This window comes from Mauremys reevesii, linkage group 2 (genome assembly GCF_016161935.1).
Source record: "Mauremys reevesii isolate NIE-2019 linkage group 2, ASM1616193v1, whole genome shotgun sequence".
Lineage (NCBI taxonomy): Eukaryota > Metazoa > Chordata > Testudines > Geoemydidae > Mauremys > Mauremys reevesii.
The window spans coordinates 186,829,188-186,853,851 of NC_052624.1; the positions used below are offsets into that span (position 1 = coordinate 186,829,188).

The 24,664-nt window shown below is 41.0% G+C and overlaps 1 long non-coding RNA gene across 1 annotated transcript in view; it reads right to left on the minus strand.

Annotated features, from left to right (window-relative positions):
• Positions 1–16,346, minus strand: part of LOC120398839 — a 95,504-nt gene extending 79,158 nt beyond the window's left edge. The window contains exon 1 of the long non-coding RNA XR_005594739.1: positions 16,255–16,346. This is a non-coding gene — a long non-coding RNA (uncharacterized LOC120398839). The remainder of the gene's footprint in view (positions 1–16,254) is intronic.
• Between the last annotated feature and the right edge of the window lie 8,318 nt (positions 16,347–24,664).

The following is a 24,664-nucleotide window of genomic DNA, read 5'->3' on the forward strand; positions in this document are numbered from 1 at the left end:
GTTTCCATGGAGTCCCAGAAGCCATGGACAACTATCTGTGAACCCAAAAAATGGGATAACAGGTATATCCCTAACCTGGCCCTGACAGTTGAAATAAAGAGTTTACAAACAACCCATAGGCTGAAATATCTTCCCATAGACATTCCAAATTATTCAGTGAACCAATAACAGTTCATAGAGTCAGGGTCTGCAGAAAGAAAAATCAAATTTCCCTGCATAAATATATTGTCCAGCAATAAAATAAGAATTCACATTTAAAAATATTGTAAAAGAGCAGCTGGGCTCGGTCTAAAGGATCCTCCAAAGTATTGAGTTCTCTGGCCCCGATCCAGAGAAGCATTCATGCACATGCCTAATTTTAAGTATGTGACTAACCATGTTGACTTCAGTGGGACTCAGGGGGTGCTCAACATGTGCATGTTTAAAGATAAGCATGAGTGCTTTGAGGGATCCTGACCCAGAACGTTCAACAACTTGAAGGACTGATGCCAAAGACCACATTTCTGCACTGCAGTCCATGCAGGCAAACTCCTGAATCCACCCAGAGCCGCAAGGAAGTCAGTAAGACTCCATGTGGGAGCCAGAGTCCACCTGCCTAGAGGTCGTTGGCATATTGGGATCTAATACTTCTATGCAAAATTTTAAAACAATAGAACAAACACACACAGAAACAAATAGCAGTGATGCCTATATTACATCATACAATATTACAATATCAAAATCTACAAAAGTCAACCCTTCTTTTACTTATATTCTTCTGACACTGAAAGATGCATGTCAATTAACAATATGCAGTAGTTTGGACCATGGATGAAAAGCTCCTTCTAGTTGTAAGATTTCTATATGACAATTATATTTACAACAACTTGGCAGAACATGGGGTTAACAGGTATGCACTGCAAATGCATTTTGTCAGCAAGAGACTTTATGACTTTCAGGTAATAAATCATAAAAAACTTTTCCTATTTCTAAACATTTTCAGATAAGGGAGTTGGGAATCAAATCAATTTAGGTTTCTATACGCAGGTTCCAATCTTTCCAACCAGGGACAAACATGCTGTCCTTGTCAAATCATTTCAACGTGAACCAACTGAAAATTTATTATCTTATAAAGACCATCTATGTCTTTTTCCAGCATTCTTTGAAGAATGCACTGAGATGAGCACACTGGCCGCAATTTTATTTAGACAAGGGGAAAAAACAACTACTTGCTTTATAAGTCCAGAAAGAAGTTGCAATAGTTTCAACATTGGTCACATTATATTTACTAACAAAGTGTTTGCCAGTGATTCCACACTAAAATTCTACCATTGCACTTGTATACAGGCAGTTGCATTTACATGCTTATTCTCTAAGCATTTAGTATTATACTGAAGTATTCTTAATTATAACTATGCTGTAGATATACATGTGTGTGTATACGCATATTATACAGGGCCCAATACTGATGGTTTTACACTCATAACTACATTGACTTCAGTGGAGTTTCCCCCGTTGTATAGTTAGAACCAAGGTGAAAGTACCTCAAATACAGTGGTGCCCTCAGCTCCCATTCACTTCAGGGCACGCAACACATCACGGGATTGGGTCCTTTCTGCAGCAGTGTCCAATTAGCATATTAATACTGAGCTGAGGTGATGTTGATAGGATCACAGGGGCGGACCTACGTTAAATAGCTTTTCTGAGTTTTTCAAGCTAAGCTTATTTCCTGGTACAAAGTGTCATGGCACATGTTTTTCAGAAGCAATGACAAGAAAAAAAAATAAACCATCACGAGAAAGGAGAAGTCTAGCAGAAATATTCTTAATGACATTTCATTTAATCAAGCTGTTTACAAAGAATCACCCAGGAAGGCGATGGCTGCGTAGTTCCAGAGTATTACACATCCATCCTCCATAACATACAGCAGTACACAAAGATAAATGAGATCCACTAAGCAAAACTACCACTATCATTAAAAGAACCATGAAGTAATGCTGAAGTGGACACACTGCTGGCTCACAACTCATTGCAAAATACTGTATCATGGGCAAAAGTGAGGTTATTTTTTCTTCAATTAGTTAATGAATGGGAAGTTTTGATTGATGGCAAGCAGTAGGCTTCATTTTCAGTCAGAGGTGGTCCAAGTGATCATTCAAATACTGACACCAATACTTGTGGAAATGGAGTTTCAGTGTTTAATTATAAAATATGACTGCTACTAGTTTATATTAATAACCCATTATTGACTAGAATCTCCAAAAACCCTTAATAATTCAGTAGCATCTTCTTGTATAGTTTTAGCTAACCTGAGTGGCACATTATCAATAAATAAATACAGACTTATTTCGCAATATTACTTTCTGCAGTATTTTTGTGCTAGCTTTCCAAACACTAAGTCAATGGTAACAACGTGGGCATAATAAAATCAAAGTCAGAGATTCAGATATTCATTTTTGCCACTATACCTAGCCTTCACTTGGAAAAGATCTGACAAGTCATATCTCTCTCTCTCTCTCTCTCACCCTCTGCCCCCTGCTTTTGACTTCAATGGCATATATATCTCAACATGGAATGGAACACCATTACTGCTATTTTACATTTTGCACTTGCTCACAAATACTCAAATATTCATGCTGAAATTGCCTGCGCTCTCCTCCAGCCAGGAAACTAAAGCAATACCATATTATTTGCCCAAACACCATCTCCACTGATAGAGTGCCCCTTTATAACAGAATTGAAAAACATAAAATAAACCACCTTTCCCAGAAAAGTCCATGCCAGCCCCTAAGCTTCATTAGAAATTAAATCCCTAAGAAATCCTACGGGGCAGGCATCCTCCTAAACTGCAGTGTTTCCAGGTCTCATCCACAAAGTTTCTGTACTGCTTTAACTATATTGGTTTGAAACCCATATAATTCAGTTGGTACAAGACCCTAGTGTGGACAGTATCAAGGTGCTTATATCAATACAGCTTATTCTCCCATATTCACAGAAATAAGCATCACTGGTATAACTCTATCTAGTCTCATAGGTGGTTGCACTGACTTAACTATTTTGGCTAATAAAAAAAAAATCGCATTTGTGTCTTTTCCCAGCTTTAAGGATCCTTCAGGTTATGTAATTTCTGAAATGCCATTTTCATGTTCCTAGTTTGGCACTGAAAAACTTAAAATGTTTTTCCAATCGTCTCAAATCTGGTCCCAAGATATAGTCTAATAAACCCTATTTAACACTCGTCATACAAACTATTTGATAATCAAGACACAGCAGAAAAGCATTAGAAGAATTTTCTAACTATGCATAATCTTAAAAAACAAACAAAAACAGAAAAGATAATGGTCTAAGTTCATATGACATGCCAAATTTGCAGCTACCAGGGACGGGGGGTAGAGAAGGGGCTTTTAGAATGAGAGCTCACAGTTTGGGTTATAATAAAAGGAGGTTCCTATAACTTAGTAAAGTGCTATTAAAAACAAACAACAAAAAACCCTTGACTAGGTATTTTAAAGTTCTCTCCACTTTATGGCTCAGGAACAAATACTCACTTAATTAACTAGTTTGCTTGTTTTTCATCATTTCAGCTGTGACTGTTTTTCCAAGTGATAATATTTATTTCTAACAGCATCCGCAAAATAAAAGGCAATAGACTCCTATCTTAAGACTAAAGTATTTCAGCTTCAGGAAAACAAAAACAAGAAAAGGTTTTACTTTGTGATCAATGTAATGTTTTAAAGGAAGTCAGATTGGATAACAAGCACTGAGTTGTAATAAAGGTTCAGAATAATCACATCTGAAGAAACAGTTCATAGCACATATGTTTAGAGAATTTAGCTTTTTTCCTTAGTAAATTGAGAAAAGATTACAATTTTCTCTAATTTATTGGCTATTCCAAGTTATTAGCTGAATACTTCATGAAAAAATTCTTTGTCTGAAGACTCTTTATGAGTACTGGATATATTAAATTAAAGATTGCATTAGTTAGGTTTGAAGCATCACATGATATTGTATTCCCTGATTTGATAAATGGTAATTTAAGTTTCTAAATCTTTTTTCTGTTTGCGGTCAATTAACAAACAAGTCTAGAATTTTCTTATATCCAGTCATTATGATTATTCTTTCTGTAGGTTATTCTTGGTCTGTTGATGGTGAGCATTTAAACAAGACTATTTTATCTTCAAAATTCAATGAGTGTAGGTTAGTTTGATTTGACAAAAGGTCAATTGTTTTGATTCCACAGTTGGATGAGCATTACTCACTTTTCATTAAATATTAGAAATATAAAAATACTGGATCAGACTCCACGGTCCATCTGATCACCAATAGTGACCAGAACCAGGTGCTTCAGAGGATGGTACAAGAACCGTGCAACAGAAAGTTCTGGAATAACTTCTCTAGGGGCAATTTACCCGAACCACTAATAGAAAGAGATTGACTTATGCTCTGAAGCATGAGAGAATACTGTCTAATATTTGTAACACACACCCCAACCATTTCTGAGAACATTGATGCATCAGTGACTTTGTTTACCAGAACAGCATTTCCAAAATTGTGCGGTTTTGCAGGGATTTTAGTTTTTAGCAGCCCCTTCAATTTCTTTGTGCTGATTAAATGGCTTATCTCAGCTTGGGCCCCCAATACTACAGACACTTAAGCATGTGCTTAACTTTACTATTAGTAGTAGAACCACTGAGTGGTAATAGTCACTGTAGTAAAGTAAAGCATATGCCAAGGCAGTGCATGTCTTCTGTGTGCCCACTTTGCTCACAGGATACAACCCACATTTTCAGAAATGCTGCACTGGTATGTTCACAGTAAATTAAGACAGTTGCAACAGACGCGAAATTTAATTGAAGCTAATATTCCTAAATTTGAGACATTCACTCTACTCTTCTCAATGTCCATTTTATACAACATACATTAGCCAGACTATTTGTTTTCTTATATAGACAGACTCACTGCTTTGCATTTTATGTTAGAATAGCAGAAGAGGAGAGATACAATACATCCTTTCGGAAGATGTTACTACAGATACAACTTTAAGCGTTTGAAACTTGCCCTCACCTACAGTATTGTAGCTGATAAAAATCAGCTATTGAGCTTTTACAGACACTGTATTTAGCACCATGTGGCTGTGTTCTAAGAGTAGTATCATGTCCTAAGTGTTTAAAAGGAATGATCTTGGACATTACTCTGATTTACTATTTTATAAAAATAAGGATCTAATAGATACCAATGCATAAAACATGCATGAGTAAAAAACATAAGGTACTGAATAAAATTTACAAAGAGAGGATAATATTGTCAAAAACACTTGTTTTTTAAATAATTATGCAAGCAACATGAGTTTCGATCGCACAAGGATTCATCTATGTAGAACAACTTGCAGGATCAGGGCCATGATCTGCATCTGAAGATATTGTACACAGAACTGGGCACACCAAGTCAGAAACCTAGTTAAAAAGTTCTTTAGAATTATGAGCTCAGGAATCTAGTTTTTGTAGATACTCAAGTACAGTATCATAATAAAATGCACTGACATTGTATATACTGTATTTAATAATACATATTGTATTTTTCCCCAGAGAGCCTGAAAATACATATTAGCTACTTGATCTTCATTTTCACAGTTTATCTTGTCACTAGAAAGCATTCAAGCTACAGATTTGTATGGTACAGTTTTGTTTTAAAGTTCTATAGTATTGATATTTCTATGTAAAAGTGTTTGAAGCCAATTTAAGTAGTCCTTAAAAATCTGTAATAAAAAGTCTTAGTATAAAAGCATACAAAGCTACAAAAAAATGAAAAACCCACAAAGCAAAATAAAGCCAGTTTCTAGATGACAGTTAAAACAAGAAGATATCACATCGATTTGCAAAAGCTATGGACAGCTCTTTACATTTAGGGCCTGAACAGCCTAATTAAATAAAGCTGTCAAAAAATGATCTGCAATGCTTTTCTTAAAAAAACAACAAAACAGGCTACTTAAAAGCAACACTTGTTTAAAAAATAATCACGTTTAGCACAGAAAATATCTAATTTAAGTCTCCAATTGCCATTATTCTTCCATTTTGTGCAGAATTTCCTTTAGCCCCATTGTGTAAACCCCCTGCCCCACAAAGAACAGAAGAAGAAGTAGGATAATTTGGTCTCCATTTCCCTTGTAGATGGAACCATGTTTAGTATAACTGAGTTCTGATACATAGCTCACTGCAACCCCCTATTCAGGGATGCACTTACATACATGCTTAAAATGGGGCTTAAGATTCTTCTCTGAATTGGGAGGCTTTCCTGATTTGAATCTCATACAATTGGTTGGAGGTTTGCATGGAACCAGAATTTAGTCTAATTCTTTGCAGACGTGAATTTGACCTTTGCTAGCCCACTGCCTGTAGTCTTTCCCCTCACTATGCCAGCCCTAGAGTTCTTGTCCATTATCCCACCCCCCCCGCCTCAGCACTGACATTCTGTCACACCTATAACATGCAGAGCCTTAGAGGAATCTGCTGATATATTATTTTAGCCATGTGAGATTTACCTAAGTAGTCTCCTCATTTCAGATCTTGTTCAAGGTAAGTCTCTAAATAGTTTATTGGACTTTTCCAATGTAGCAGCGGACACAATCGTTTGGCAATTGAGTACACATGGGTATTTATGCACATTTGCCACAGCTAGCAAAAATGTCCTTTTGCTTCTTAGTTATGCATGCTGAAATGCCTTATAAGATGGCTGGAATGCTAGGCAAACAGTTTCAAAGCACTACTTGTAATAGGGGCACTTCATGTAGGGATCCTCTCTCACAGCGAGACAAGATAACTGAGAATCCATTCCTATCTATACTGAAGGGCAACTACACTGCAGCTTCATATTTGTGCCTTGCTTGCTATCAGGCACGAAACATGTTCCCCACACAATTAGGAACTTGGAGGTAGCTGAGCATGTGAACTCTGTGTGGAGTCATTCATGTTACAGCGTGGTTACATGCATTATAGCATAATGAAAAATCTGTATCCCCTGTTTATATTCCATTTGCCACCCAATTTACAATTATGTAGTAGTGCCTAAAGGCCCCAGAGAAAGATCAGGGCTTCCATTATGCAAGGCACTGAACAAACAGAAGAGACAGTCTCTGGCCTGTAGAGTTTACAGTCTAAGTTACCTTGTTTGTCACCAAACATACTGTCACCCTGCAGTAATTTTAGCCTTATATCATTGCTCTCAAAAGCAGTCACCTTCTGCATTATAGCCATACGTATTGTCCATGCTGGGAAATTTTAGAAAGATCTCCAGCTACCAGCTCATTGACAAGATCAGCAAAGTGCCATAATTGTAAGCACTGTGTCATAGGCTTGCACTAAGCCACAGCATCAGATCCCAAGGCTTATTACCTGAGGTACCCTGCCATTAAAAGCACACTCATCATGAACCATAAGGTCTTTATTGATTTGGGCCCTGATCTTGCATTGGAGCCTGCTAGTGTAACTAGGGTGACCAGACAGCAAATGTGAAAAATTGTAATGGGGGTGGGGAGGGTAATAGGAGCCTATATAAGAAAAACCCCAAAATCGGGACTGTCCCTATAACATTGGGACATCTGGTCACCCTACGTGTAGCCCTGACAGATCCCAGTCAGGATTGAACCAGGGAACCTCTGGAGCTCGGTGCATGAGCCTCTACCACATGAGCTAAGAGCCGACTGGCTATTAGCTAAGGTGGTAGAGCAGAGACTGACTGACACTCTCCTCTCCCTCTCCGATGCCGCTACATGGGACAGAACACCACACCCAGACGGTGTGTGGGTTACACTAGCACAGCCCCAGTGTGCATGAAGCACTCTATTGGTCTCAGAGGGAGCCAGTATGAGTGCAGGAGTCCTGGCACAATTCCCAGTGCAGGATCAGGGCTATTTCATCTCCCTGAAAAAAGAAAATGCAGAACTAGAAATTGCAGAGTACTATAATTAAGGAAGTTACATCTAAACAAATAGCTGGGTTTGGGTAACTTATGTATCCTTCAACCCCCAACCCATCCTCTTCAGCATTCCAAGCCTCTTGCTGCTGGAGAAATAAGCTCCTAAATTTATCAGTAGGTAGAGAACCCTGCTGTGTTGCTTCCTTCACCTCCACAGCATATATCCTGCATACACTCAGGGGGGGAAATTTGAGAGAAGGGAGAAAAAAATTAAGTTTCAGTTAAAAAAAATACAACCGAACCCTTGCCATTACAAGGGAGGAAGTCAGGGTAGTTCACAGGAGGATTGTAACCCACAGTTGTAGCAGCATAAATGCTGGAAGCAATATGCAAAAGAAATATCAATAGTAGCACTTGTAAAGGGAATGATCTCTAAGCAATACAAACATTTTGCTTCAAAAGTACGTTTATATTACAAAGTGTCTCCCCTCCCAGTCTTCTACACACTGCTTACCCCTACAGCACAGTCACAGTCTAGTAGAAGATTAATATTTCAGAACTTGTCATGGGCAGTTTCACTTGACTCTGTCACTGCCTATGTCTGACAAGCTATTTATCATGCTGCTAAGTGTCAGCCTTAAATTATCCCTGCTGTTATGACAGCAACATTATTCATCAGGATTACAGCCTCAGTACAAGGCTGCTTACAGCCGCTACCGTCTTCTTCTGGGCTTTATCGATTTGCACTATTTCTATTATAAAAATGGGCTATGCACATGACTGTTCGCATCTTGCATGTTGATGTTTAACAAGACAACAACAAAAAAGTTTTAAGTAGAGCTCCCATGGTTGCAACATGCCATTTCCAAAACAGCAGCATTCACTCCAACTGGAGGCACATTTGCAAATGAGAAAGCAGGAGAACATTCTACACATTATTGATCATAGTGCACAGGCACCCAACGTTGAAGAACGTTGCTTGACAATTTCTCAAGATGAATCGATCTGCATTTGTTTTAACTAAGTCTCCCTTCCATATCCACTGCAGTGAAATGACAATAAAATCAAGAATTATTTATTGAGATGTGCAGTGTTATTCACAGCTACCTCAACTATTACTGAATAGTATTCACTCAATGTCGTGGGCCCTCAAAAATCAAGTTCTGCTCAATGACCTGTTTTAAACTAATACAATGAGTACAGATTAGGGCTGGTTGAAGTTTGTGTGGTCTTTTTTAAAATATAAAATTCTTTTCCTCAGTCCAAATCTGGCTCCATCCCTACCATCTCAAACCCCCCCCCCCCCAAAAAAAAAAAATTGGCAAAAGCTATTTTTTTCCCTAAAGTTTTCTGGTTCTTTAAAATTGACAGAAACTATTTTTGTGTTAAAAAAAGAAACAAAAACACAACTCAGGAAGAACAAGTAGTAGCAGTAGCCTCTTGGTTCTGCAACAGTTTTTGCAATTGCTTCTTGTGCTAATTTTGAATGGTCATCTAGTCCATTTTTAAACATTTTCATTTGCGAGAAGAAAAACACAAATATTCTAAAGAAGAAGTGTTAAGGACAAAACTCAAAACAAATTAAAAACCTTAAGGCATGCTGTTTTGTTCTGAGTTTCCAAAGTTTCACATTAACAAAAAACAAACAAAAACAAACAAAAAACCCAACCTCAAGTACAGATACATCCAAACAATGCTATGTGCTGGCTACCTGCATAAAGCCCCCACACTCCAAAACACTGGAAGATGTCAGAGCGGTCAATTAATAGAAAAGGGCTGGGTTAGTTTAACAAACAAACTTTACAACCTCTTGTCTCACCAATGTTTTCACAGGCTAACATACTTCGTAGGTATTCATACTATAGCATTAAACTAGGCTTTTCACTGACCAGACACTGGCACCATTCACAATTAGGGATGAATACAGTATTCAGAAAATGTTGTCAAGTATTTCTAGAATTTTGAAAATTCATTCTAATATACAAGACTATCCCCATTTCTATCTATTGTGGAGCTGTAGCAGCAAATATGCCAGTCCCTGGAGCCTTGCTGAGCATTTCCGCTTTCATTTAATAAAGTAAAATTCTATCCCTCACAGTTGTATAGAAAAGCTTGAAAATGAGAACTCTAAAGGACCAGTACTAGAAAGCAAATATATGCCAAATTTATTTAATTAAAAAAAAAGTCTCATGATTTTTAGGGCTCTAACTCATGAGTTTTGAATGCTTGAAGCTGGGAGTATTGACTTCATTCTTACATTTGTAAAGCAGTTTCTTATATTTCTACCTGAAGTCTTGATCCAGCAAAAGAACCTGCTAATGTAACCCCTTCAATAGCACTCCAGGTGGGATAGCTCCTTTTTTTCTATCAATAAATGTAAAAACTGCATTCTCAATATAGTAGCTACTACCTACCTAACAAAAGATCTCTTCAAATGACTCCGCTGCAACATCCTGCGCCTTACTCAACAGATACAGATCAAAAGCAAGTTCTAACCCCCTCCTATATTCAACACTATAACATTACCAAATCTAACCATCACTGTGCAGTCCTCCTCTTTCTAGCATTCCTCCATACTCACTAGCCTGCTGCTATAGAGCAGAGACATTATACTTAACTTGCTTTTCCCTCTCGATATGAAGTAGAGACCACTCATCCAGTATGACCAGTCTCTTCCCCCTCCCTAGTCTAGTAGCAGGTACCAGTTGTAGATACATACCAGAATGCCTCATTTTCAAAAACAATCCTAAGACCTTAATTATCCCACATAAGACAAAATAATTAAAAGAAATACTTATTATAGGCACTTCTGTACATCATGCATCCTATGGTGGATTATAATGGATGTGGAGGCAGAGATAGAGGGCCAGATCTTTAGCCCAAAGGTTTTCAGGAGGCCCAGATTCAGCAAGGAATTTTGACTCGTGCTTAACTTTAACCATGTGAATAGTCCCAAGGGGACTCATTGGGCATGTGCCTCAACATTTTGCCTTGTTTCTGAATATTCACTTTAAAGTCTTTGATATGTTTTCCTTTCTAGATTTAACCCTTTAGAATCTCCTAGTTTTCAGACACTTTGTTTTTAATGAAATATTGTGGTTAAAGATTTTAGCTGAAGTAGTTACATACTCAACTTTATTCTGTTTAAGAGTAAATATTTAGCAATCCAAAGTAGAAGTTATGACTACAGTTTTCCTTTAAGAGCTTTTCAATAAGCACAAAGATCAAGGGTGTTAGTTTTTTATTTTAAAATAAAGCTGCAGAACACAGTTCTCAAGAAAATGTTGTCCAAATCTTACACATCAAAAAGTCAACAGATAAGGCCCATATAATGATATGTATGTGCCTACTGCTGATTTGAGTGACCAAATGAGCGCTCTGGGCCTCTTATAAAGAAGTTCGCACTGGAAAATTTCAGAGGATCATTGGGAATGAATTTCAAGGTCCAGGTCCTGCAAACATTAACTCACATATATAATGTTACTCACATCCTTCAGTGTTTGAGAGATCAGGACCCCTAATATTGAAAAAGGAGTTCATCGTTCCTGTGGTGTCAGTAGATCAAGTTACTGGTCTTTGGGTGACTATGGTGAAATAGTAACAGACGCTTCTGCAGCATGAGTGGTGAATACCCACTACCTTCTTCTGCAAGTGTGTGAAAATTTCAGCAGGTTATATATATATAGCAGCAAGAAGCAAGCTAGAGATAATGAGGTTAGTTCAATCAGGGAGGATGAGGCCCTGTTCTAGCAGTTGAGGTGTGAAAACCAAGGGAGGAGAAACTGGTTCTGTAATTGGCAAGCCATTCACAGTCTTTGTTTAATCCTGAGCTGATGGTGTCAAATAGATGGTGAAATAGTCTTGTATAAAGGAACTTGCAAAATGTTGCTGGTGCCCAAAATGAAAGTGTTGCTATAGGATCTGGTGCTCTGCAGAAGTTATTTGGAAATACAAGTACATACAATTTTGTTTTAAATTTAATTTTGAAATTGACTCGAACAGCTAGACTCAGTCATTTAATAAAACAGAAGATCACAGCAAAAGTAATATTTCCCCAAATAGTCTGCCCCTTTCAATGGGTCTATTTACTTTAGATACACTGATGATTACATTCAGCTGCATTATCTGTTTATGAGCGCTTTTAACTTTGATTGCTGCAGCAAGTGTCAATCTTTATATTATTGAAGGACAATTAGGCAAACCATGTAATTGTATTGTCACTTATTAATTTCAAGCTCCAGTGTCATAAATTATATGCCTTAATTAGTACTGCATGTCAATCACAATCTGGAAATTTGAATGAGAAAGAGGTTAACAAGAATACATAATTAAAAGAAAACAGTGAATAATGGCATGGCTGAACAGTTCATAAAATTAGGTAAGAAAACTGGTGCTGAGTCAGCTTGTAGGTGCCAAGATAAAGAGGTTGCATAAAATATACACGAGAAGCAGGAAGTCAGAGAATAAGACAAAATTGAAGCTCTGAAGCTTGGTTTAGATGTCCAACAAAACACAGGGAGAAGATATCTGAAGAAAACTGGGGGAGGGATCATTACTTCTCACCTACCAAAATTCACAGAGAAAGGGAGAAAGGGATAGCAAAGGAAAATAAATACTCTGAACCCAATTCAGCAGTATATTACAGGCCCCTAGTGCCTCCACCAACTCTACTGCCATAAAGGGGCCACAAAGCTGGCCTTAAGGAATTTCCTTAGCATAGATTTCAGAGTGGTAGACATGTTAGTCTGTATCAGCAAAAAGAATGAGGTGTACTTGTGGCACCTTAGAGACTAACAAATTTATTTGGGCACAAGCTTTTGTGGGCTAAAACCCACTTCATTGGATGCATGCAGAGGAAAATACAGTAGGAAGATATATATACACAGAGAGAACATGAAAAAAATGGGTGTTGCCATACCAACTATAATGAGACTACTCAATTAAGGTGAGCTATTATCAGTAGGAGAGAAAAAAAAACTTTTGTAGTGATAATCAGGATGGCCCATTTCCAATAGTTGACAAGAAGGTCTGAGTAACAGTAGGGGAAAAATTAGCATGGGGAAATAGTTTTTACTTTGTGTAATGACCCATCTACTCCCAGTCTTTAGTCAAGCCTTATTTAATGGTGTCCAGTTTGCAAATTAATTTCAATTCTGCAGTTTCTCATTGGAGTCTGTTTTTGAAGTTTTTTTGTTGGAGAATTGTGACTTTTAGGTCTGTAATTGAGTGACCAGGGAGGTTGAAGTGTTCTATGACTGGTTTTTGAATATTATAATTCTTGACGTCTGATTTGTGTCCATTTATTCTTTTGCATAGAGACTGTCCAGTTTGGCCAATGTACATGGCAGAGGGGCATTGCTGGCACATGATGGCATATATCAAATTGGTAGATGTGCAGGTGAACGAGCCTCTGATGGTGTAGCTGATGTGATTAGGTCCTATGATGGTGTCCCTTCAAAAGATATGTGGACAGAGTTGGCAACAGGCTTTGTTGCAAGGATAGGTTCCTGGGTTAGTGTTTTTGTTGTGTGGTTGCTGGTGAGTATTTGCTTAAGGTTGGGGGGCTGTCTGTAAGCGAGGACTGGCCTGTCTCCCAAGATCTGTGAGAGTGAGGGATCGTCCTTCAGGATAGGTTGTAGATCCTTGATGATGTGCTGGAGAGGTTTTAGCTGGGGACTGAAGGTGATGGCAAGTGGCATTCTGTTACTTTCTTTATTGGGCCTGTCCTGGAGTAGGTGACTTCTGGATATTCTTCTGGCTCTGTCATTCTGTTTCTTCACTTCAGCAGGCAAGTATTGTAGTTTTAAGAATGCTTGATAGAGATCTTGTAGCTGTTTGTCTCTGTCTGAGGGATTGGAGCAAATGCAGTTCTATTTTAGAGCTTGGCTGTAGACATTGGATGTGTAATGTGGTCTGGATGAAAGCTGGAGGCATGTAGGTAAGTATAGCAGTCAGCAGGTTTCCGGTATAGGGTGGTGTTTTTATGACCATCGCTTATTAGTACTGTAGTGTCCAGGAAGTGGATCTCTTGTGTGGACTGGTCCAGGCTGAGGTTGATGGTGGGATGGAAATTGTTGAAATCATGGTGGAATTCCTCAAGGGCTTCTTTTCCATGGGTCCAGATGATGAAGATATCATCAATGTAGCACAAGTAGATTAGGGGCATTAGGGGACGAGAGCTGAGGAAGCTTTGTATGCCAACATTTTTATGGCTGATTTAGAACAACGTTTCCTCAATGCTCGTCCCTAATGCCCCTACTCTACTTGTGTCGGAGAATACTTCAGCCTCCCTGGTCACTCAATTATAGACCTAAAAGTAACAATTCACCAATAAAAAAAAATCAAAAACAGACTCCAATGAGAAACTGAAGAATTGGAATTAATTTTCAAACTGGACACCATTAAATTAGGCTTGACTAAAGACTGGGAGTGGATGGGTCATTACACAAAGTAAAAACTATTTCCCCATGCAAATTTTTCCCCTACTGTTACTCACACCTTCTTGTCAACTGTTGGAAATGGGCCATCCTGATTATCACTACAAAAGTTATTTTTTGTCCTGCTGATCATAGCCCACCTTAATTGAGTAGTCTCATTATAGTTGGTATGGCAACACCCTTTTTTTAATGTTCTCTGTGTGTGTATATATATATATATATATCTTCCTTAGCATGGAGGCATTCCTTGGATGGCATAGCATCAGTGTAGCAGCTATGCCTCACCCTTGACATAAGGTGGTGTGTCAGACACTACTGCACTCTGGCTCGTCCTAGCTGCCAGAATTGCCCCTTGGAGTCATAGACAGATGGGAACAAGTTATGATAGCCTTGAGGCTCTGCTGGTTGGACTGAGGCTGAAATGAGCCCTTAATGATAATTCTGGTTTCATGCATATAGTTTTGGGTGGTGGAACTGGGAGAGGCAGCACAATAGGTGCATCAAGGATCTGCTTGAATGAGGGATTTAAAAAACAAAACCCCCACAAAGGATTTCTAGGTAAAGCTAATATATGAAGGAAGCTCAATAAGTCAACAACTGAATTACAGAGGTGATAATTAGATACTGCAACAGACAGCATTAAACACAACAGAGGAGACAACAACAGGTGTGATTACTAAATCAGTCAGTGGAAAAATGGGTCCAAAAGAGGAACATTTTCATGTACATGAATGAAGTCAGGCAAACAGAAAATGTGAGAATTTGAGAGTGGAGAGTTTGGCTGCTCTTCTTCATCCATAATAGGAGTCGCATGAGCCCCCTGATGGAGAGTAAAGACACAGAAGGCAGGTGAAATGATATGGGAGAAAGTGAGCATGGAGCATTAGACATTTTTAAGTGCTCTAAGGTGTTCTCTGAATCTATCAGTGCAGGAATGTTGAGTCTTCACTGCTTCCCCATAAGGGTGTATCTCCTACAAGGAAAAGGATACTAGCAGTAGGATCTACAGCTATATCACAATGAATTTATGCCTAATAGCATGGTGTACAAAGACCCACTGCTATTCAGTCATCTCCTGCCATTTATGTCCTTTTGCTTACCCTGAGTATGAGAGTCTGACACACCCTGAGAACTGCTACGCAGAGAATGTAGTTCTGACAATTTTCTGAACCCTCTGCAGTTTTATTTTTCGGTCAGTTATAACTATGAGAAGAGTTCCTGAAGGAGGAGAACATGAGCTCCAGTCTTTCCCCTCTCCAAGGCACATAAACATAAGCTACACAGACATATCTAGGAAACCCCAAATTTTAATCCATGGATATTTAGGAAAGGTTAAACAGCAGATTCTCCCCCATCCTCACAAAGAAGTCAGCATTTCACCCCTTAGCCAACAAATTTCCCAGGGAGCAAGAGACATCAGAGCCTTGTATCCATCTATCTCCTACCTGCAGATATCTTAAGGCATGATAAAGGAGAGTTTTAAAGCACAGGAGAGTAAACAGCATGTATTAAAATATGCCTTAGCTTATAACCTAAGTAGCTGCTGAGCTTCTTCATGGGCTTGGAGAAGGGAGTGTGGGAGAAACCAGAGGAGCCCAGAAAGTTTCTACCCTCTGTAACTCCACAGCACACCAATGGAGAGATGTATATGAAGCAGGGAATAAAGGAAGAGCTAGAGTAGCTGAACTCTTTACTGTGGTGGGGTATACACAATTACCATATGGATTGTATATAAAAGACATGAAATTAAATATCCCTCATTTCTTTACATTTTTACTATTTTGCTACAGCACCCTATCTTTTCAACCCTACACAGAAGGAAAAGAAAATGATCTCCCTAAATAATCTAATTGATTGACTGAGTGGTACAACACATCTACTACAGCTGAGAGAAGATACTACTATCTCCCACTGAAGATGAACTTACCTAATAAGAAAATCAGTGGAGGGTTTTCCTGTAGTTCAATGCAGAGCAAAGCTGACTCTGTTAGCTATTTCCTACCAACAGGCTGCTTTTAGACTACCCCTAAACACAGCTGTGGCTACTCTATGGAGTCACAGGTGCAGCAATAACCAGCCAAGCAGAACCAAGGCAGCGTGGGTATTATGCTGTAAAAGCCAGGGGGTAAAAAGCTGTGGCTTACCTCAGACAGGACTTCTAAAAAGGTTAGGTAGTGGGATTAAGGTTCTAACAACAAACACAGTTAATACTCAAGAACTGATCCTTTAGGAGCTGGGTATGCTGTAGATGTTTGTTTCTCTTGTTAAGGTAGATGAAGGGTTCAGGTAGTCTACCTTAATTGAGAGATCATTTTGTAAGCCTATCCTAGTCACTCAGCCAGTCAAAGGTGCTTAGCATCTCTTGGGATGAGACCCTAAATACTTGCAGAAGATCTAAGTTATTAATACCTAAATTAAATTCTCTCTTGTGTAGTAGGAAGAAAGTAAAATAAAATGTTGTGTTATAGTATAACCTATGAGCCCTTTAGGGCAGGGACTGTCTCGTCCTCTGTACCACACATACATAATCACAGTGGAACAGTCATTAGTTTGTGTAGTCCAGTGGTTAGGACACCCACCTAGTACATGGGAACCCATCCCTCTCCTCTCCCCTCCCAAGCCAGGCTGGGTGGCATGGGAATCAGCCACATAATCTTTTACGTGGCTGGGGTATGTTGAGCCTTTGCTGGTTCCCTGTGGTGTATCCCCTAAGAGAATCTACAGACACCTGGCCACTTCCAGTGTCACCAATCCTGGTTCCCTCTTCCCTGTATTACTCTCCTTCCTTCCTTCCTTCCTTTTGTCTCCACACTTGCTCTTTGTCTCCTTTCCAATCTCCTCTCTCTCTCTCTTTCCTTTTTCTTTGTCCCTTTTTAATTTTGAGTAGCTTACTTTTAGCTGTTCTGTAATGGCCCAGTGGCCTCTAAACTCTCTATTGTCTGACATCTTTGAGGTGCAGGGATACCAATTATGTCCATCTCAGCCTCTGAATGCAGTTAAAAGGCTTCTAGACCCCAATTTAGCAAAGCACTTGAAACATGTTTATATTTATACATGTGTGTACGTCCCAATGAAGGGACAGACTTAAGCAAGTGCTTGTGCTTTGCTGAACTGGAACCTTAGAGGTAGTAGGAATGAGAGGAGATTTTTTGTAGCAAATACTGACATCTTGTAATCCCTGCAATCATTTTTTCCCCTAAGCAGCTAAAGAAATTGTGCTAAATGCATTCTTAGCCTTTAATGTAACTACCTGGCTTTTAAAATCACAACTCTATTTTTGTGTGCAATAGTACCTTCTCACCACCTAACCTTTCGATTTTTCACCCTTATTTTCCTGACTTTCTCATCCCTTCCAATTGGACTAAAACATTTGCTCTCCAGTCAATAAAATGATGATGAGCTTTTAGGTCTGAAGTGTTTTCCACATGTAGAATTGTTGACATATGGTATAACTACTTTTAATATATTTGTGACTATACATATTTTTATTTTAACAACCAATCTTTCAGCAAAATAGCATAAACTACTGAAAGTAATTCAGCATGTACTCTAAGTGACTACTGTCTAAATTTTATTTCATACTATCTAAATATTTTAAAGAAGAAATTCTTGTATTAATTGTACTACTGCAATTTATATTTCTGATGCACTATTTTAATTTATTGATGCTGCATACTCTATGCAAGTATTGTATGAATATGAGTATTTATATGAGGCACCATATTTCCTTATTTCAGCTAGTTTATTTTTTCCCTGCACCTACTTTATATCTAAAAATTTGAACACTTTAACACAGTAACACTCACTAAATTACAGTTTGCGGAGACAATATATCTCTCATCAGACTTTACCCTATGAAGTCCTGAGTACTTCCTCCGAAGTACTGAGCACTCACAACTCTCATCAAGGTGCGTGGGAGTTCTGGATGCTCAGCACTTTGCAGGATTGATCTCAATAATACTATCAGATACCAGCTGTTATTTAATATATATAGTATTGTATGTAGGAGAGCCATTTTCAATGCTCACTGTGGTGAGAATAATTAAGAAGAAGCTTGTTTACTTGTCAGATTTTATGCATGTCATTTAATGTTTTATATGTGCAAAATATAGAGAGGGACGTTCACTGACTCTTCCTCCCAAAGTGGTCTATGTTCTTTCTGCATTACCTATAAAAGTGCAGCTCACATTAGTTTCACACTGCTGCAAAATTATTACCCGCTTTAAGGAATAACAAAAACATAGTGGAACCTCAGTTCTAGTACTTAATATTTGAAAAAAAAGTACTGTCTGAGCCAGCCATGGTACCAACCACAGTCACTGGCAGTGTGGTGTTCTGGAAGCATGTCTATACCCTTCTTAGAGACATATCTCTTCCCTGCAGTGGGAAGATGAAATTTCCAGGCCAAGTAACATACCCATGCTAGCTCTGGTTAAGTCAGTGCATAAAAACAAAAGAGTAAACACTGCAGTGTGAAGGGCTTGCTGCTCTGAGTATGTACCTAGGGTCAGGGCCGGCTCTACATATTCCGCCGCCCCAAGCAGTCATGCGGCGGCCTTAACTGGTGAGGGTCCGCTAGTCGCACGGCTCGGCTGGACCTCCCGCAGCTGCGGGCGGTTCGCTGGTCCGGCAGCTGCGGTTGAGCTGCCGCAGTCATGCCTGCGGTAGGTCCAGCCGACCCGCGCGACCAGCGAACCGTCCGCAGTCACGCCTGCGGGAGGTCCACTGGAGCCGCGGGAGGAGCGCCCCCACCGCAGTCATGCCTGCGGCAGGTCTGGTAGTCCCGGGGCTCCGGTGGACCTCCCGCAGGCGTGACTGCGGCAGGTCCGCCGGCCCAATCTGCCGCCCCTGCCGGCAAGTGCCGCCCCACGCGCGTGCTTGTCGCGCTGGGGTCTGGAGCCGGCCCTGCCTAGGGTCTGTGTTGCATTCATACCTGGGGCTTCTCACTCTTCCCTTCAGTCCTGCCACCTGGGCTACACTTCTATTTTTAGCACACTAGCTCTACCAGAGCCTCTTTTCCGTGCAGATGCCATACCATGGCCAGGGTGCAGCCAGCTCAGCTCAGTTCAGTTCACCGACACCATCGCTGTTGTATCCTGGGTGCTTCTTGGCTGCTGCTAGCAGCAGATGGTGCAATAGGACTGCAAACCATCATCATCGTCATACACTGCTTCTGCTGCAACTCTGCTTTCCTGCTCTCCTTCAGACGCCATACCACAGCAAGGGTGCAGCCTGCTCAGCTCAGCTCACCGACACTGCTGCTGTTGTGTTGTGGGTGCTGCTGGCAGCAGACGGTGCAGTAGGTCTGCAAACCATCGTCATCCCCTGCTTCCACTGCAACTCTGCTCTCCTGCTGTTGTAAATTAGCTCAGTCTCAATTAAGTAAATGATGACTGACCTCAATAGAATAAATGAGCTCAGTAATCCACCGCTTCCACTGCAACTCTGCTCTCCTGCTCTCCTGGTGCCATGAATCCACCTTGCAGGTCCTCTCATTGTTCGGTATAATTATCTATTTTTGTGGCATCCATCATCATCCACCAATTCCGCTGCAACTCTGCTTTCCTGCTCTCCTTCAGATGCCATACCAAGGCAAGCATGGAGCCAGCTCGGCTCACTGCTGCTGTTGTGAGCATTGTAAACACCTCGTGCATTATCCTGCAGTATGTGCAGAACCAGAACCTGCAAAAGCAGGCGAGGAGGCGATGACAGCGCAATTACAATTGTGATGAGGACACCGACTTCTCTCAAATCATGGCCCCTGGCAATTTGGACATCATGGTGGTAATGGGGCAGGTTCATGCCATGGAACGCTGATTCTGGGTCGGGGAAACAAGCACAGACTGGTGGGACCACATAGTGTTGTAGATCTGGGATGATTCCCAGTGGCTGCGAAATTTTCACATGCGTAAGGGCACTTTCATGGAACTTTGTGACTTGCTTTCCCCTGCCCTGAAGCACAAGAATACCAAGATGAGAGCAGCCCTCACAGTTGAGAAGCGAGTGGCGATAACCCTTGGAAGCTTGCAATGCCAAACAGCTACCTGTCAGTCAGGAATAAATTTGGAGTGGGTAAATCTACTGTGAGGACTGCAGTGATCCAAGTAGCCAACGCAATCACTGAGCTGCTGCTATCAAGGATAGTTACTCTGAGAAATGTGCAGCTCAATGTGGATGGCTTTGCTGCAATGGGATTCCCTAACTGTGGTGGGGCAATAGACAGAACGCATATCCCTATCTTGGGACTGGACCACCTTGGCAGCCAGTACATAAACCACAAGGGGTACTTTTCATTGGCGCTGCAGGCACTGGTGGATCACAGGAATGTTTCACACTCGCATCTTCAGGAACTCTGGTCTGTTTGAACAGCTGCAGGAAGGGACTTAATTCCCAGACCAGAAAATAACTGTTGGGGACGTTGAAATGCCTATAGTGATCCTTGGGGACCCAACCTACCCCTTGATGCCATGGCTCATGAAGCCATACACAGGCACCCTGGACAGTAGTAAGGAGCTGTTCAACTATAGGCTGAGCAAGTGCAGAATGGTGGTAGAATGTGCATTTGGACGTTTAAAAGCTCACTGGTGCAGTTTACTGACTCGGTTAGACCTCAGCAAAACCAATATTCCAATTGTTATTGCCGCTTGCTGTGTGCTCCACAATGTCTGTGAGAGTAAGGAGGAGACGTTTATGGCGGGGTGGGATGTTGAGGCAAATCGCCTGGCCGCTGATTACGTGCAGCCAGACACCAGGGCGATTAGAAGAGCACAGCAGAGCACATTGTGACAGTTCTGTTTGTTTCTCCTTGATGAAAACCTGCCCACTTGGTTCACTTCCATGTAAGCCAACTGCCCTCCCCCCTTCGATCACCTCTTGCAGAGGCAATAAAGTCATGATTGTTTCAAAATCATGCATTCTTTATTAATTAATCACAAAAATAGGGGGATAACTGCCAAGGTAGCCCAGGGGGATGGGTGAGAAGGGAAGCACCGGGTGGGGTGGTGGATGAGAGTAGGAGGGAAGGACAAGGCCACACTGCACTTTAAAACTGATTGAATGCCAGCCTTCTGTTGCTTGGGCAGTCCTCTAGGGTGGAGTGGTTGGGTGGCCGGAGCCCCCCCCCCCTTCCCACCCACGTTCTTGGGCATCTGAGTGAAGAGGCTATGGAACTTGAGGAGGACGGCAGGCAGTTACACTGGGGCTGCAGCAGCGATCTGTGCTCCTGCTGCATTTTCTGTAGCTCCACCAGACGCTGGAACATATTGGTTTGATCCCCCAGTAGCCTCAGCATTGCATCCTGTCTCCTCTCATTGCGTTGCCGCCACCTCTTCTCTTGCTCCCGCCAGCTCTCATCTAGCTCGTCCCTCCTGTCCTAATGTTCATTTTCTGGACTCTGACATTGTTTGCCTCCACGCATTCTGCTGAGCTCTTTCAGTGCAGGAGGACTGCATGAGCTCACAGAACATTTCATTGTGAATGCATTTTTTTCACCTTCTTATCTGTGTTAGCCTCTGGGATGGAGATGATGGGGGAGTGTTGAAACATTTGCAGCTGCAGGAAGAAAAAAGGGGAGAGTAGTATTTAAAAAGACACATTTTAGAGAACAATGGGTAGACTCTTTCACGGTGAACCAAGCTGTTAACATTACACAGCACATGTGCTTTTGGTACAAGGTCACATTTTGCCTCTTATATTGAGGGCCTGTCAGTTTGGTGTGAGAGATCACACATGCAGGGCCGGGAAACAGAATTCAGCTTGCAGGCAGTTATTGTAAGCCACAGTCTTTCGGCTTCTTCAGCCTTCAGAACATGTGGGAATGGTTTCAAATAGCAGCGCCGTCCTTTCCCATAGCAAGCACCAGTTGGGTTGGCCATTTAAAAGGAGGGGCAATACTGGCCGCAAATGCATCCCAAGTCTTCAGGGCAAATTGATCATTAAACATGCTTGCTTTTAAACCATGCGTTATATTTACAAAGGTACACTCACCAGAGGTGCCTTCTTCGGCTTCATGGTCTGTGAGCCCAGGTTGAGAGGGTATTGGCTCCAGGGTGATAAACAGTTCCTGGCTGTCAGGGAGAATGGTTTCTCCGATTGTGTGCTTTGCACTATCCTCCTCCTTCTCTATCTCCTCATACCCAAAATCCTCATCCCTGTTGCGTGAGACTCCCCCATTGCAGGTGTCCATGGACAGGGGTGGAGTTGTGGGGGGGGGCCCCTAGAATTGCATGCAGCTCATTGTAGAAGCAGCATGTCTGGGGCTCTGACCCAGAGCGGCCATTTGCCTCTTTGGCTTTTTGGTAGGCTTGCCCAAGCTCCTTAATTTTCACGCAGCACTACTGCAGGTCCCTGTTGTAGCCTCTGTCCATCAAGCCCGTAGAGATTTTTTCAAATGTTTTGGCATTTCATCTTTTGGAATGGAGTTCTGTTAGCATGGATTCATCTCCCCAAACAGTGATCAGATCCAGTACCTCCCGTTCTGTCCATGCTGGAGCTGTTTTGCAATTCTGGGACTGCATGGTCACCTGTGCTAATGAGCTCCTCATAGTCATCCATGCTGATCAGCTCACCTCGCTGGCCAAACAGGAAATGAAATTCAAAAGTTCCCAGGGATTTTTCCTGTCTACCTGGCCAGTGCATCTGAGTTGAGAGTGCTGTCCAGAGCGGTCACAATGGACCACTCTAGGATAGCTCCCAGAGGTCAATACCACTGAATTGCGTCCACACTACCCCAAATTCGACCTGTCGATGTCGATTTCAGTGCTAATCCCCTCATCTGGGAGGAGTACAGAAATCGATTTTAAGAGCCCTTTATGTCGACAAAAATGGCTTCGTCATGTGGATGGGTCCAGGGTTAAATCGATCTAATGCTGTTACATTCGACCTAAACTCATAGTGTAGACCAGGGCCAAGTGTGCATTCATCTCTCTTGCAATACTAGTAGTAGTGCTAGAATCGTGGTCTCTTCCTGTTCCTACACCGTGTTACCAACTTTCATGATATTTGTTTCTTTTCTAAAAGCCCTAGATCCTGGAATCATGCGATTAGGTCAGAATCTCACTTTTCATTTAAAAAAAAAGTTTCTAGCCTTTGTGGCTGAGGAGAAAAGTTTGAAAACGTGACCCTTAAAGATTATAACACCATGAAACATAAAGAACTGAAAATATTATTTTTAAAAACCTCATGATTTTTAAGCCAATCCCATTATTTTTGGTGGCTTAACTCTTCTATTCTATTTAGGTTCTTATGCTGCACTCATCACAGTAGTATCTGAGCGTCTTCCAGTAGTTCATTAAGCAATGTGACTAACATCTGTTATGTGTTTGTTCTCTCATCCTCTCCCCAGGATGTGGAGTGTTTTGTTTTGTAATTTTTTTAATGTTTATGTTAGCTAACACCTTTGAGTTGCAAGTGAGTGCTGTTGGAAAAACATACTGTACTTTCTATTGGTAGGAGGAATTTAAAAAAAAACATTTTCATATAGAATATAGACCACCTTCTTCTTCTTCTTCAGAGTGCAAATCCAATTCGGAGAGGTCACGCCCCCCACCCAACGCCAGGAGGGGATCTTGGTGGGGCCTTCGTCCATGCCTTTGAGCAGGGACATTTGGAAGAAGTGGAGCAGGGCCAAATGCGGGCGTGTTCAGCTGCTGGTGAACCAGGTGGTCAGGACAAGTGGATCATGCCCCTACTACTAAGGGAGAGTGAGGTGTTTGCAAGGCTGCACTTACGTGGACCTGAGAGGATGTGGTCTTTGCCAGGTAACCCAGCTGACTCAGGCACATCCACAGTAGTGTTGTTACACTAGTGGACTCCAAGTATCATGGTGGTATTGTAAAAGAAAAGACAACCTTTATAACTGATGCTTGGAATTATTGTATTAATTGATTGGGCCAATTTCTTAATTCCTTTCTCAGACAAAACTCCAACTGAAGTCAGTGAGACTGTAGGACTGAATAGAAAACGAGTGGTGATTTGAAAATTTGGTCAGTTAGCTTACTTGAAATTGAGGTGGTTTTTATTTTTTTAATATTTCTGAATTTTTTTTCCTTTCCTTCCCCCTTTTCTTCTTCACCTTCTACTGGAGTGCTGTATAGTACCGCCAGCCTAGCCACTGTACGAACCCAGATCATCAGAAATAATATCCTACCTAAAGTCTGGGGTTTGGTGGTCCTTTTACCAGTGAACCAATACACATTTTCCTTAAAAGATTCTAACGTTCCTACTAGATCTGTCATCTGTTGAAAATATCACTGACATCTCTGAGACTAACAAGGTCAAGTGCTGTAAGATGGAAGCCTTTTGTACTGATGAACTGTTGAAGGGTGTGACATATGTTT